The sequence below is a fragment of the Phocoena sinus genome, chromosome 11 (genome assembly GCF_008692025.1).
Source record: "Phocoena sinus isolate mPhoSin1 chromosome 11, mPhoSin1.pri, whole genome shotgun sequence".
Lineage (NCBI taxonomy): Eukaryota > Metazoa > Chordata > Mammalia > Artiodactyla > Phocoenidae > Phocoena > Phocoena sinus.
In genome coordinates, this window is record NC_045773.1 from 79,728,263 (window position 1) to 79,741,059 (window position 12,797).

Here is a 12,797-nt window from a genome sequence, read left to right on the forward strand (position 1 = left end):
TCGCGCCCTCAGCCGCGGCTCGCGCCCGTCTCTGGGGTTCACGCTTTTAGCCGCGGCTCGCGCCCGTCTCTGGAGTTCCTTTAAGCAGCGCTCTTAAACCCCTCTCCTCGCGCACCAGGAAACAAAGAGGGAAGAAAAAGTCTCTTGCCTCTTCGGCCGGTGCAGGCTTTTCCCCTCCCTCCCGGCTAGTCGTGGCGCACCAACCCCTTCAGGCTATGCTCAAGCCGCCAACTCCAGTCCTCTCCCTGCGCTCCGTCCAAAACCGAAACCCGAGCCTCAGCTCGCAGCCCCGCCCGCCCCGGCGGGTGAGCAGACAAGCCTCTCGGGTTGGTGAGTGCCGGTCGGCACTGATCGTCTGTGCAGGAATCTCCCCGCTTTGCCCTCCACACCCGTCGCTGTGCACCACTCCGCGGTCCCGAAGCTCCCCCCTCCGTCTCCCGCAGTCTCCGCCCGCGGAGGGGCTTCCTAGTGTGTGGAAACTTTTCCTTCTCCACAGCTCCCTCCCACTGGTGCAGGTGCCGTCCTTATTCTTTTGTCTCTGTTTTTTCTTTTTTCTTTTGCCCTACCCAGGTACGTGGGGAGTTTCTTGCCTTTTGGGAGCTCTGAGGTCTTCTGCCAGCCTTCAGTAGGTGTTCTGTAGGAGTTGTTCCACGCGTAGATGTATTTCTGGTGTATCCGTGAGGAGGAAGGCGATCTCCACGTCTTACTCTTCCGCCATCTTCCCGCCGACTCTACCTTAAATGTAAACGGATTAAATGCCTCAATCAAAAGACACAGACTGGCTGAATGGATGCAAAAACAAGACACACATATATGCTGTCTACAAGAGACCCACTTCAGAATTAGGGACATATACAGACTGAAAGTGAAAGGATGGAAAAAGATATTCCATGCAAATGGAAGTCAAAAAAAGGCTGGAGTAGCAATACTCATATCAGACAAAATACACCTTAAAATAAAGACTGTTACAAGGACATGGAAAGACACTACATAATGATCAAGGGATCAATCCAAGAAGAAGATAGAACAATTGTAAATATCTATGCACCCAATATAGGAGCTACTCAATACATAAGGCAAATGCCAACTGCCATAAAAGGGGAAATCAACAGTAACACAATAAGAGTAGGCGACTTTAACACCCCACTTAACACAAATGGACAGATCACCCAAACAGAAAATAAATAAAAAATTTAAATAAAATAAATAAACAATTTAAATAAAATAAATAAACAACTTAAATAAAATACATAAACAAACTTTAAATGACACATTAGACCAGGTGGACTTAATTGATATTTATAGGACATTCCATCCAAAAACAACAGAATACACTTTCTTCTCATGTGCACACAGAACATTCTCCAGGATAAATCACATCTTGGGCCGCAAATCAAGCCTATTTTAAGAAAATCAAAATCATATCAAGCATCTTTTCTGACCACAACGCTATGAGACTAGATATCAATTACAGGAAAAAAAAACTGTAAAAAATACAAACACATGGATACGAAACAATACACTATTAAACAACCAAGAGATCACTGAAGAAATCAAAGAGGAAATAAAAATTACCTAGAGAGAAATGACAATGAGAACACAATGATCTAAAATCTATGGGATGCAGCAAAAGCAGTTGTAAGAGGGAAGTTTATAGCTATAAAAGCCTACCTCAAGAAACAAGAAAAACCTCAAATAAACAATCTAAACTTACACCTAAAGGAACTAGAGAAAGAAGAATAAACAAAAACCAAAGTTAGTAGAAAGAAGGAAATCATAAAGATTAGAGCAGAAATAAATGAAATAGAGTCAAAGAAAACAATAACAAAGATAAATAAAACTAAAAGTTGGTTCTTTGAGAAGATAAACAAAATTGATAAACCTTTAGCCAGCCTCATCAAGAAAAAGAGGGAGAGGTCTCAAATCAATAAAATTAGAAATGAAAAAGGAGATGTTACAATGGACATCACAGAAATACAAAGCATCCTAAGAGAACAGTACAAGTAACTCTATGCCAATAAAATGGAAACCTGGAAGAAACAGAAAAATTCTTAGAAAGGTATAACCTTCCAAGACTGAACCAGAAAGAAATAGAAAATATGAACAGATCAATTACAAGTAATGAAATTGAAACTGTGATTAAAAATCTTACAACAAACAAAAGTGCAGGACCATGTGGCCTCACAGGTGAATTCTATCAAACATTTAGAGAAGAGCTAACACCCATTCTTCTCAAACTCTTCCAAAAAATTGCAGAGGAAGGAACACGTCCAAACTCATTCTAGGAGGCCACCATCATGCTGATACCAAAACCAAAGATACTACAAAAAAAAAGAAAATTACAGACCAATATCACGGATGAACATAGAAGCAAAAATCCTCAACAAAATGCTAGCAAACAAAATCCAATAGCACATTAAAAATATTATACACCATGATCAAGTGGGATTTATCCCAGGGATGCAAGGATACTTTAACATATGGAAATCAACCAATGTGATACACCGTATTAACAAACTGAAGAATAAAAATCATATGATCAATAGATGCAGAAAAATGCATCTCAATAGATGCAGAAAAAGCTTTTGACAAAATTCAACACCCATTTATGATTAAAAAAAACTCTCTTGAAAGTGGGCATAGATGGAACCTGCCTCAACATAATAAAGATCATATACGACAAACTCACAGCCAACATCATTCTCAGTGGTGAAAAATAGAAAGCATTTCCTCTAAGATCAGGAGCAAGACAATGATGTCCACTGTCGCCACTATTATTCAACATAGTTTTGGAAGTTTTAGCCAGGACAATCAGAGAAGAAAAAGAAATTAATGGAATACAAATTGGGAAAGAAGAAGTAAAACTGTCACTATTTGCAGATAACATGATACTATACATAGACAATCCTAAAGATGCCATCAGCAAACTTCTAGAGCTAATCAATGAATTTGGTAAAGTTGCAGGATATAAAATTAATGCACAGAAATCTCTTGCATTCCTATACACTAACAATGAAATGTCAGAAAGAGAAATTAAGGAAACAATCCCATTCACCATTGCAACAAAAAGAATAAAATAACTAGCAATAAACCTACCTAAGGAGGAAAAAGACCTGTACTCAGAAAACTCTAAGTCACTGATGAAAGAAATCAAAGATTATACAAACAGATGGAGAGATATACCATGTTCGTGGATTGGAAGAATCAATATTTTGAAAATGACTCTTCTATGCAAAGTAATCTACAGATTTAATGCCATCCTTATCAAATTACCAATGGCATTTTTTACAGAACAAGACCAAAAGAATCTTGAAATTTGTATGGAGACACAAAAGACCCCGAATAGCCAAAGCAATCTTGAGGGGAAAAAAAGGATCTGGAGAAATCAGACTCCATGACTTCAGACTATACTACAAAGTTACAGTAATCAAGACAATATGGTACTGGCACAAAACAGAAATATAGATAAATGGAACAGGATAGAAATCCCAGCGATAAGCCCATGTACATATGGTCACCTTATCTTCTATAAATGAGGCAAGAATATAACATGGAGAAAAGACAGCCTCTTCAATAAGTGGTGTTGGGAAAACTGGACAGCTACATGTAAAAGAATGAAATTAGAACACTCCCTAACACCACATACAAAAATAAACTCAAAATGGATTAAAGAACTAAATGTAAGACAGACACTATAAAACTCTTAGAGGAAAACATAGGAAGAATATTCTTTGACATAAATCACAGAAGATCTTTTTTGACCCACCTCCTAGAGAAATAGAAATAAAAACAAAAATTAAAAAATGGGACCTAATGAAACTTAAAAGCTTTTGCACAGCAAAAGAAACTATAAACAAGACAAAAAGATAACCCTCAGAATGGCAGAAAGTATTTGCAAAGGAATCAATGGACAAAGGATTAACCTCCAAAATATATAAACAGCTCATGCAGCTCAATATTAAAAAAAGAAACCCAATCCAAAAATGGGCATTAGACCTAAATAGACATTTCTCCAAAGACATACAGATGGCCAAGAGGCACATGTAAAGCTGCACAACATCAATAAGTATTAGAGAAATGCAAATCAAAACTACAATGTGGTATCACCTCACACCTGTTAAAATGATCATCATCAGAAAATCTACAAAAAACAATGTTGGTGAGGGTGTGAAGAAAAGAGAACCCTCTTGCACTGTTGGTGGGAATGTAAATTGATACAGCCACTATGGAGAACAGTATGAAGTTTCCTTAAAAAACTAAAAATAGAATTACCATATGACCCAGCAATCTCACTACTGGGTGTATACTCAGAGAAACCATAATTCAAAAAGACACATGCACTCCAATGTTCTTTGAAGCACTATTTACAATAGTCAGGTCACGGAAGCAACCTAAATGTCCATCAACAGACAAATGGATAAAGAAGATGTGGTGCAGGTTCTGTTGGGGAAGACAGCGGCAGCCAAGAGCACCCTTCTCTTCTTGTCCCCAGGGACTTCTGACTGAGCCTTCCTGGGAAGAGTGGGGACTGCAGGCACCCTGCATCCCAGGAGCCCTAACCAACTTGGTTCCTCAATTAGTGGTGGGGAAAGACATATCCTCTTGTGTAGGACTCAGGCTCTCCCTGCCGTCAGGATGAGGGCTCAGGGGGAAACCGAGGAGTCCAAAAATGTGGGTAAGATGAGTTCTCTCTTGGAACGGCTCCATGCAAAATTTAACCAAAGTAGAACTTGGAGTGAAACCATTAAGCTTGTGCGTCAATTCATGTAACATCTTTACCAGCAATGACTGACTGGAGTCTATAGCAAGCCAGAATGGACTGGGCTGTCATCTCAGTGCCAGTGACATTGAATGTTACATCACATCAGATATGTTCTATGTGGAAGTGCAGTTAGATCCTGCAGGACAGTTTTGTGATGTAAAAGTGGCTCACAATGGAGAGAATCCTGTGAGCTGTCCAGAGCTTGTACAGCAGCTAAGGGGAAAAATTTTTGATGAATTTTCTAAGCACCTTAAGGGTCTTGTTAATCTTTATAACCTTCCAGGGGACAACAAACTGAAGACTAAAATGTACTTGGCTCTCCAATCCTTAGAACAAGATCTATTTTAAATGGCAGTTATGTATTGGAAAGTAACGAATGCTGGTCCCTTGGATAAGATTCTTCATGGAAGTGTTGGCTATCTCACTCCAAGAAGTGGGGGTCATTTAATTAACTTAAAGTATTATGCCTCTCCTTCTGTCATGCTGGATGATAAGACTACATCCCCTATCGTTTTGCACAAGAATAATGTTCCTTGATCTTTGGGCATGAATGCATCAGTGACAATTGAAGGAACATCTATTATGTATAAACTCCCAACTGCACCATTAATTATGGGGTCACACCCAGTTGACAACAAATGGACTCCCTCCTTCTCCTCAATCACGAGTGCCAAGAGTGTGGATCTTTCTGCCTGTTTCTTCTTGAAATTTCCCCAGCCAATCCCAGTATCTAGAGCATTTGTTCAGAAACTTCAGAACTGCACAGGAATTCCATTGTTTGAAACCCAGGCAACTTATGTACCCATCTATGAACCGATCACTCACTTTGAGATGTCAAAGGACCCTGACCTTGTACCTTTGAATCACAACATGTGATTTTATGCTGCTGTTCCAGGTCAGCCACACTGCTATTTCCTCAACAAGGATGCTCCACTTCCAGAAGGTAGAAATCTACCAGGAACCTTGTTAGCAAAATCACCTTTCAGCACACTGGCTGGGTTCCCCTTATCCTGAATCTGATCAGACACCAAGGGGCTTAATACACCCTAATTGGAAGCTGTGTCAAAAGAACTATTCTGAAAGAAGATTCTCCTGGGCTCCTCCAATTAGAAGTGTGTCCGCTCTCAGAGTCCCATTTCAGCATATCTTTTCAGCACCCTGTGAATGACTCCCTGGTGTCTGTGGTAATGGATGTACAGGACTCAACACATGTGAGCTGTAAACTCTACAAGGGACTGTCAGATGCACTCATCTTCACAGATGACTTCATTGCCAAAGTTGTTCAAATATGTATGTCCATCCCTGTGACAATGAGGGCTATTCGGAGGAAAGCTGAAACCATTCAGACCAACACCCAGCACTGTCCCTCATTGCAGAGACAGTTGAAGACATGGTGAAAAAGAACCTGCCCCTGGCTAGCAGCCCAGGGTATGGCATGACCATAGGCAACAACCCAATGAGTGGTACCACTACACCAACCAACACATTTCTGGGGGTCCATATTACCTTGTTTAATATGAGCATGAACATCAAAGATAGGCACGAGTCTGTGGGCCATGGGGAGGACTTCAGCAAGGTGTCTCAGAACCAAGTTCTTACCAGTTTGTTGCAAATAACAGGGAACAGGGTGTCTACCATTGGCTCAAGTCTGACCCTCCTCATCACATGCCGCCACCTGTCTCTTCGAAGGCTGGAAACACCAAGAACCACCTGAAGCTCATGAATCTTCTTAAAGATATTCCTGCCCAGGATTTCTCAACCCTTTATGGAAGCAGCCCTTTAGAAAGGCAGAATTCTTCTTCTGGCACACCCTGGATGGAAATGTGCTTGAGAAGCAACCAGAGGAAGAAGAAGAAGACATAAAGATTATCACCTGACAAACCCAAGCACTGGACTGAAGATGACTTTCAGAGGGAGCTATTTTCAATGGATGTTGACTCACAGACCCTATCTTTGATGTCAGCATGACAGCTGACACACTGGCTATGCCACACATCATTCCAGCTCCAAGTCAGTGTAGCAATCTCCCAACAAATTACCGACAACAAGTAATTCATCCCCAACCTAGTATTCAAAGGAAAGGGTTAGGGTTAGGGTTAGGGTTAGGGTTAGGGAATGGTGTATGATTTAGGGTACAGGTTAGGGTATGAAAACAGGTTAGGGTTAGGTTACGTGTTAGGGTATGGGTTAGTGTTAGTGTATGGGTTAGGATTAGGGTAAACGTTAGGGTAAGGGTTAGGGTTAGGGTTAAGTATAGGGTTAGGGAACAGTTATGGTTTTGGGTACAGGTTAGGGTATGACACAAGTTAGAGTTAGGGTACGTGTTAGGGTATGGGTTAGAGTTAGTGTACACGTTAGGATTGGGGTATGGGTTAGGGTAAGGTTTAGGGTTAGTGTTAGGTTTAGGGTTAAGGTAGGGTTAGGGTTAAGGAAAGGGTATGGTTTATGGTACAGGTTAGGGTACGACAACAGGTTGGGTTTAGGGTACATGTTAGGCTATGGGTTAGTGTTAGGCTTAGGATTAGGGTACGGATTGTGTAAAGGTTAGGGTTAGGATTAGGGTTAGGGTTAGGGTTAGGGTCAGGGAACGGGTATGGTTTAGGGTTAGTACAAAGGTTAGGATTAGGGTATGCATTAGGTTCAGGTTTAGGGTTAAGTTTAGGGTTAGGGTTAGGCTTAGGGAATGGGTACTGTTTAGGGTACAGGTTAGGTACGACAAGGGGATAGGGTAAGGGTACATGATAGGGTATGGGTTAGTGTTTGTGTACAGGTTAGGATTAGGGTACAAGTTAGGGTAAGGTTTAGGGTTAGTGTTAGGTTTAGCATTAAGGTTAGGGTTAGGGTTAGTGTTAAGGTTAGGGTTAGGGTTAAGGAACGGGTATGGTTTAGGGTATGCCAAAGGGTTAGGGTTGTGGTACATGTTAGGGGACAGTTTAGTGTTAATGAAAGGGTTAGGATTAGGGTGTGCATTAGGGTAAGCATCAGGGTTAGGGTTAGGGTTAGGGAATGGGTACGGTTTAGGATAGAGGTGGGGTACAGCAACGCGTGAGTGTAAGAGTACTTGTTAGGGTATGGGTTAGTGTTAGTGTATGGGTTAGGATTAGGGAATGGTTTAGGGTAAGGTTAAGGTTAGGGTTAGGGTTAGGATTAGGGGATGGGTACGGTTTACGGTACAGTTTAGGATACGACAACAGATTAGGGTTAGGGTACGTGTTAGGGTACGGGTTAGTGTTAGTATACAGGTTAGGATTAGGGTACAGGATAGGTTAAGGATAAGGGTTAGGGTTAGGGTTAAGGTTAGGGTTAGGGAACTGGTATGGTTTAGGGTAGAGGTTAGGGTATGACAAATGTTTAGGGTTAGGGTATGTGTTAGGGTACAGTTTAGTGTTAGTGTATGGGTTAGGGTAAGATTTAGGGTTAGAGTTATTGTTAGGGTTAGTGTTGGGGAATGGGTACAATTTAGGGTACAGGGTAGGGTATGACAATGGGTTAGGATTTGGGTAAGTGTTAGGGTATGGTTGAGTGTTAGTGTATGGGTTAGGATTAGGGTACTGGTTAGTGTAAGAGTTAGAGTTATGGTTAGGGTTAGGGTCTGGTATGGTTTAGGTTACAGTTTAGGGTATGAGAAGGGTTTAGTTTTAGCATACGTGTTAGAGAATGGGTTAGTGATAGTCTACGGGATAGGATTAGGGTACGGGTTAGGGTAAGGTTTAGGGTTAGTGTTAGGGTTAATGTTAAGGTTAGGGTTAGGGTTAGTGTTCGGGAACGGGTATGGTTTAGGGTAAATGTTAGGGTACAACAAGGGTTTAGGGTTAGTGTACGAGTTAGTGCATGGGTTAGGATTAGGGTACGGGTTAGGTTAAGGTTTAGGGTTAGTGCTAGGGTTAGAGTTAAGGAATGGGTACGGTTTAGTGTTAGTGTTAGTGTTAGGGTTAGGGTTAAGGAACGGGTATGGTACAGGTTAGGGTACAACAATGGTTTCAGGTTAGCGTATGTGTTAGGGTATGTGTTAGTGTTAGTGTACAGGTTAGGATTAGGGTATGAGTTAGGATAAGGCTTCGGGTAAGGGTTAGGTTTAGGCTTAGGGTTAGGGTTAGGGTTAGAATTAGGGTTAGGGTTAGGGAACAGGTGAATTGCAGTGCCCCTGTGCTCCATATAAAGTGATGGAAATATCCAATGAAAGTGTTAGAAACATCTTATTTTACCCGAGCCTTGTACACTGCTATATATTAATTACAGTGCGGCTCACATACCTGTTCATTGAAGTTACAATGTTCTCAATTTCTGTTACTGATCCTCTAGAGTGGGCCCCAACAAGGCTCCCCTTGCCCAGTGTCATTGGAGCCAACAGATCGAGACTGAGTTTGGTTCAGAAGCAAGCGAAAATTTATATTTTGATCAGAGAATGGAGAGATGAGAGCGTGCGCTCCCACGCGTGCTGTGGGCTGGGCTGCTGTTTAGGGATCCCAGCAGCGTCAGCGGGAGGGAGGGGGCGGAGCTCTCGAGGGCCGGTTGGCTGCAGCTAAGGCTGTAGGTCGCAGAGTGTGCATGGAGCCCCGGGAGCTGAAGTGTCGACCCAGCCATTCTGCACTAGGAAATCGGGTCTGAAGTGCCGGGTGTGGGACCTCTGCCTGTGGAACCTTAGGAGCACGTGAAATTAGACAAAGCACAAAGGAAAAAAAGGTTAGACTTTAGTTTATTGCCCAGATTCTATTTTTATCTCCCAGGAATTTTTCATGGGCTTTGGCGGTGACAAGCCCCTCCTCTGCCTTTTGTCCCATTCCTCATTCTTGGGGCGCTGTGGGTGCAGACCCCTCTTCTGTAACTGCTTCGTGCTGAGTTGGGAGTCCTCATACTCGTGGGGAGGGGCAGAACTTCTCCCCAGCAGCCTCCAGGTGAGGTTGATTGTCCCCAGGCCTCCTGCCTCACTGCTCGTCTGCCTGAGTGCCAGCATTGGAAGTGTTATAGATTCTAATGACCTTTAAGGGTGCAGGAAATAGATGCGCAGAGACGCTGTGGGGGCCGGTTTTACCCCACCCCACATTTGTTCGGCCACCTTAGGCTGACGGTTTCTGCCAGCCTAGATGCTCTGACCAGTAGTCTGTGCTTTCATCAATTAGGTCCCTGAATTAACGTACAAACAGCACCAGATGTCAGAGCCCTGCCCACTCAACTCCCAGACAGTCCAGGGCCGGTGGTGATCCATGACCATGACGGCCACTGAATCAATGGTCTTTTGAAGTAACCAGGAGTCCAGCTGGTCTCATTGTCTGCCGTCACTGCGATGTCTGTAGGATTTTCTATGGTGACAGCGTGATATACGGTTCCTCCACCAAGCTTATTAGCTCCCCTCTGGGTGCAGTAACTCCTGCAAGCAGTAGTCTGCTCTTTTGGGGCACACTCTTGTTTTCTGAGAGAAACTCCAGGTCAAGTGATGGACACACGAGTCGTCATGGGGGCCTGTTGCCCCCGGTTGTCTCTCTGGAGGTTGGAGCTGGTGGGCCTCCTCACTCGAGGTCAGTGTGCCCATCGAGTGACCCCTGCAACTTCAGGGCATGGTGGGTGGTTAGGATCACCACATGGGGTCCTTTTCCTTTAGGAGGGAGTTGGCCTTGTGGACTGCTGATTTCCAGGTTTTTAGATACCCCCAGACCCTGGCCGGATGGGGCAGTAGGCCAAGCCCTTGGTGACTGTAGTTTATCCTACCTGGAGGGCATTCTTGCGTTGTTCCATTTCAAGTGGTCCCAGTTTTTGCACTAATACTCCAAGGGTGATTCACCTTCTATGCGGATGTAAAGGTCAAAGGGCTTAGCTAAATTAGGGAGTTGCAGGGCAAGGGTCTGAATTGACTGCTCTTTGCATTCTTGACAGGCTGCTTCTGGATTCTATTCAAAAGGATCATCATCTTTTCCTTTCAGTGTTTCATATAGAGGCCCAGCTATTAGACTGTAGTTAGGGATCCAGATGCAGCAAACCCTGGCCTCCCCAGTAACCCCTACGTTGTCTTCTAGTTTTAGAAGGGGTAAGGCTGCAAATGGCTTCTTCCCTTTCCTGGGATGAGCTTCTCCGTCCTTCTGTGAGAATGAAGCCCAGGCAGGTCACCTTAGTCTGTGATATTTGAGCCTTTTTCTTCGACACCTTCTATCCTTTATTGGCTAGGTAGTTCAGAGGCCTCCTTAGTAGGGCTGGCGATCAGAATGTCGTCTGCATATTGAAGGAGGGTTCCCTTTTGCAGAGGTAGAACTTTTAGGTGTTTAGCTAATGTTTCCCCAAAGATGCTGTGGGAATTTTTGAACCCTTGGGGCAGGACGGCCCATCATATTGTTTTTGTTGTATGTTGAGTCCTGCCACTCACAAGCCAAAATTTCTTGTGATTCTGAGACTAATGGAATACAGAAGGCATCATTGAAGTCTAATACAGAATACCATGTCCTGCTGGATGGTAGAATGACCAGCAGGGTGTAGGAATTAGGAACTACTGGATGTATATCCTCAGTGGCTTCACTGACTGTCCTGACATCCTTTACCAGGTCCCTAGCAGCCCATGGGGCTCTCGTGGTCAGGCCAATCCCAGGATATGGAGCTCATCTTGGCAGGTCCCCAGCAGCCAACAGGGCTCTCATGGTCACGCCCCTCCAAGGATATGAAGCTCACCTGGGCAGGTTGTCCGTAGCCCACGGGGCTCTCGTGGTCAGGCCTCTCCCAGGGTATGGAGCTCACCTGTGCAGCTACCCAGCAGCCCATGAGGCTCTCGTGGTCAGACCCTTCGCATGATACAGAGCTCCCCTGGGAAGGTACCCCAGCAGGGCTGAGCACACAGGAACCGTGCACATAGCCCTGATTGCAGAGCAACCCCAGCTCACCTGTCGGTCAGAGCTGACACAGAACACCTCAGAGCAGGACTTGAACAAACAGCAGCTCCAACAGGTCTGTGACCCTGGGCATCACTCTGTGCGGCCTCCCTCTGCCTGGCCTTCCAGAGACTTCCAATTCAGCTGGGGCACAGGGCCTCTGTCTCCACCCACCACCCCTCCTCTCCCTGATTCCTGGGTTCCTCTCATTAGGAGAGGGTCTTCTTGAAGTTGTCTCCCACTCATGGGCCAGATAAAATGATTACAAGACAAGGCAGAGCTGCAGCCCCTTGTCTATCCTGACTCTTAGGAGCCACACCTGTTCCTTGGACCTGGCCGGTTCAGCAAGTTCCATTTTCTGCAACTGTGAGCCCCTGAGGGGTGAGGATTGGCTGACCTGGGCAGCCTGACCATGTGGGCCAGCCCTCCCCAGGTGTGCCTGGGTTGAGGTCAATATAAACACTGTTCCAGGCAGCAAGAGCCCCTGCAGCTGTGCCTGACGCCATATTCTCTTTCCCGTCAGCAGTGTTGGGGCCGGGCTGGTGCGTGGGAGTGAGGGGCTACGGCTTTTTGGGTGGCCTGGTGTGAGTGGGGCTCTGCTGGACTTTCTGCAGGAGTTGCCAAGTTGCCACTTGCTAAAGAAGAGGATGTGTCACCCGTAACTGCCACTGGAATTTCTCCCTGGGCAGAGGTGAGGAAGGAAAAAAGCAGTGGGGGCCGGGACAGGACGGGTATCTCAGGCAGGGAAATGGAAAGCTTCCAGAAGAGCACCCGGGGCCACGACAATAATGGCTGGCCTGCAGGCACCAAGTCGGCTGGCGTGCTGTCGCTGGTGTGGCTCCACGGCCCTTCCTCTAGGCTTTCAAGTCCTTGTACATATTCAGGTGTTTTACCTGGGAAGGGTGGGAACAGTTCAGCAGCAGCTGGCCTGGGGCTCAGCTCACGTTTACTCACAGATGCCTCGGCATGGTCCCCCAGCTTTGCAATGAGGATGCTCCTTGTGGGTGTGCTGCTGGCTGCATGGGAGATGATTCCACATCACTGACCAACTTCAGAATTGTTTACCACTGGAGCAAGTGCCCTGATAGGGTTTTCCTCTGTATATCTGGTGGATTCTTTTTGGTTTATTTTCTTTTTTGGCTCAAGGTAGATTTTATTCCTCTTTTTTGTATTTATAGATATAA

The 12,797-nt window shown here is 44.7% G+C and overlaps 1 pseudogene; it reads left to right on the forward strand.

Moving 5' to 3' along the window:
- The first annotated feature begins 4,635 nt into the window (after nucleotides 1-4,635).
- On the forward strand, nucleotides 4,636-12,275 carry LOC116762178 (annotated as a pseudogene).
- Nucleotides 12,276-12,797: the final 522 nt, after the last annotated feature.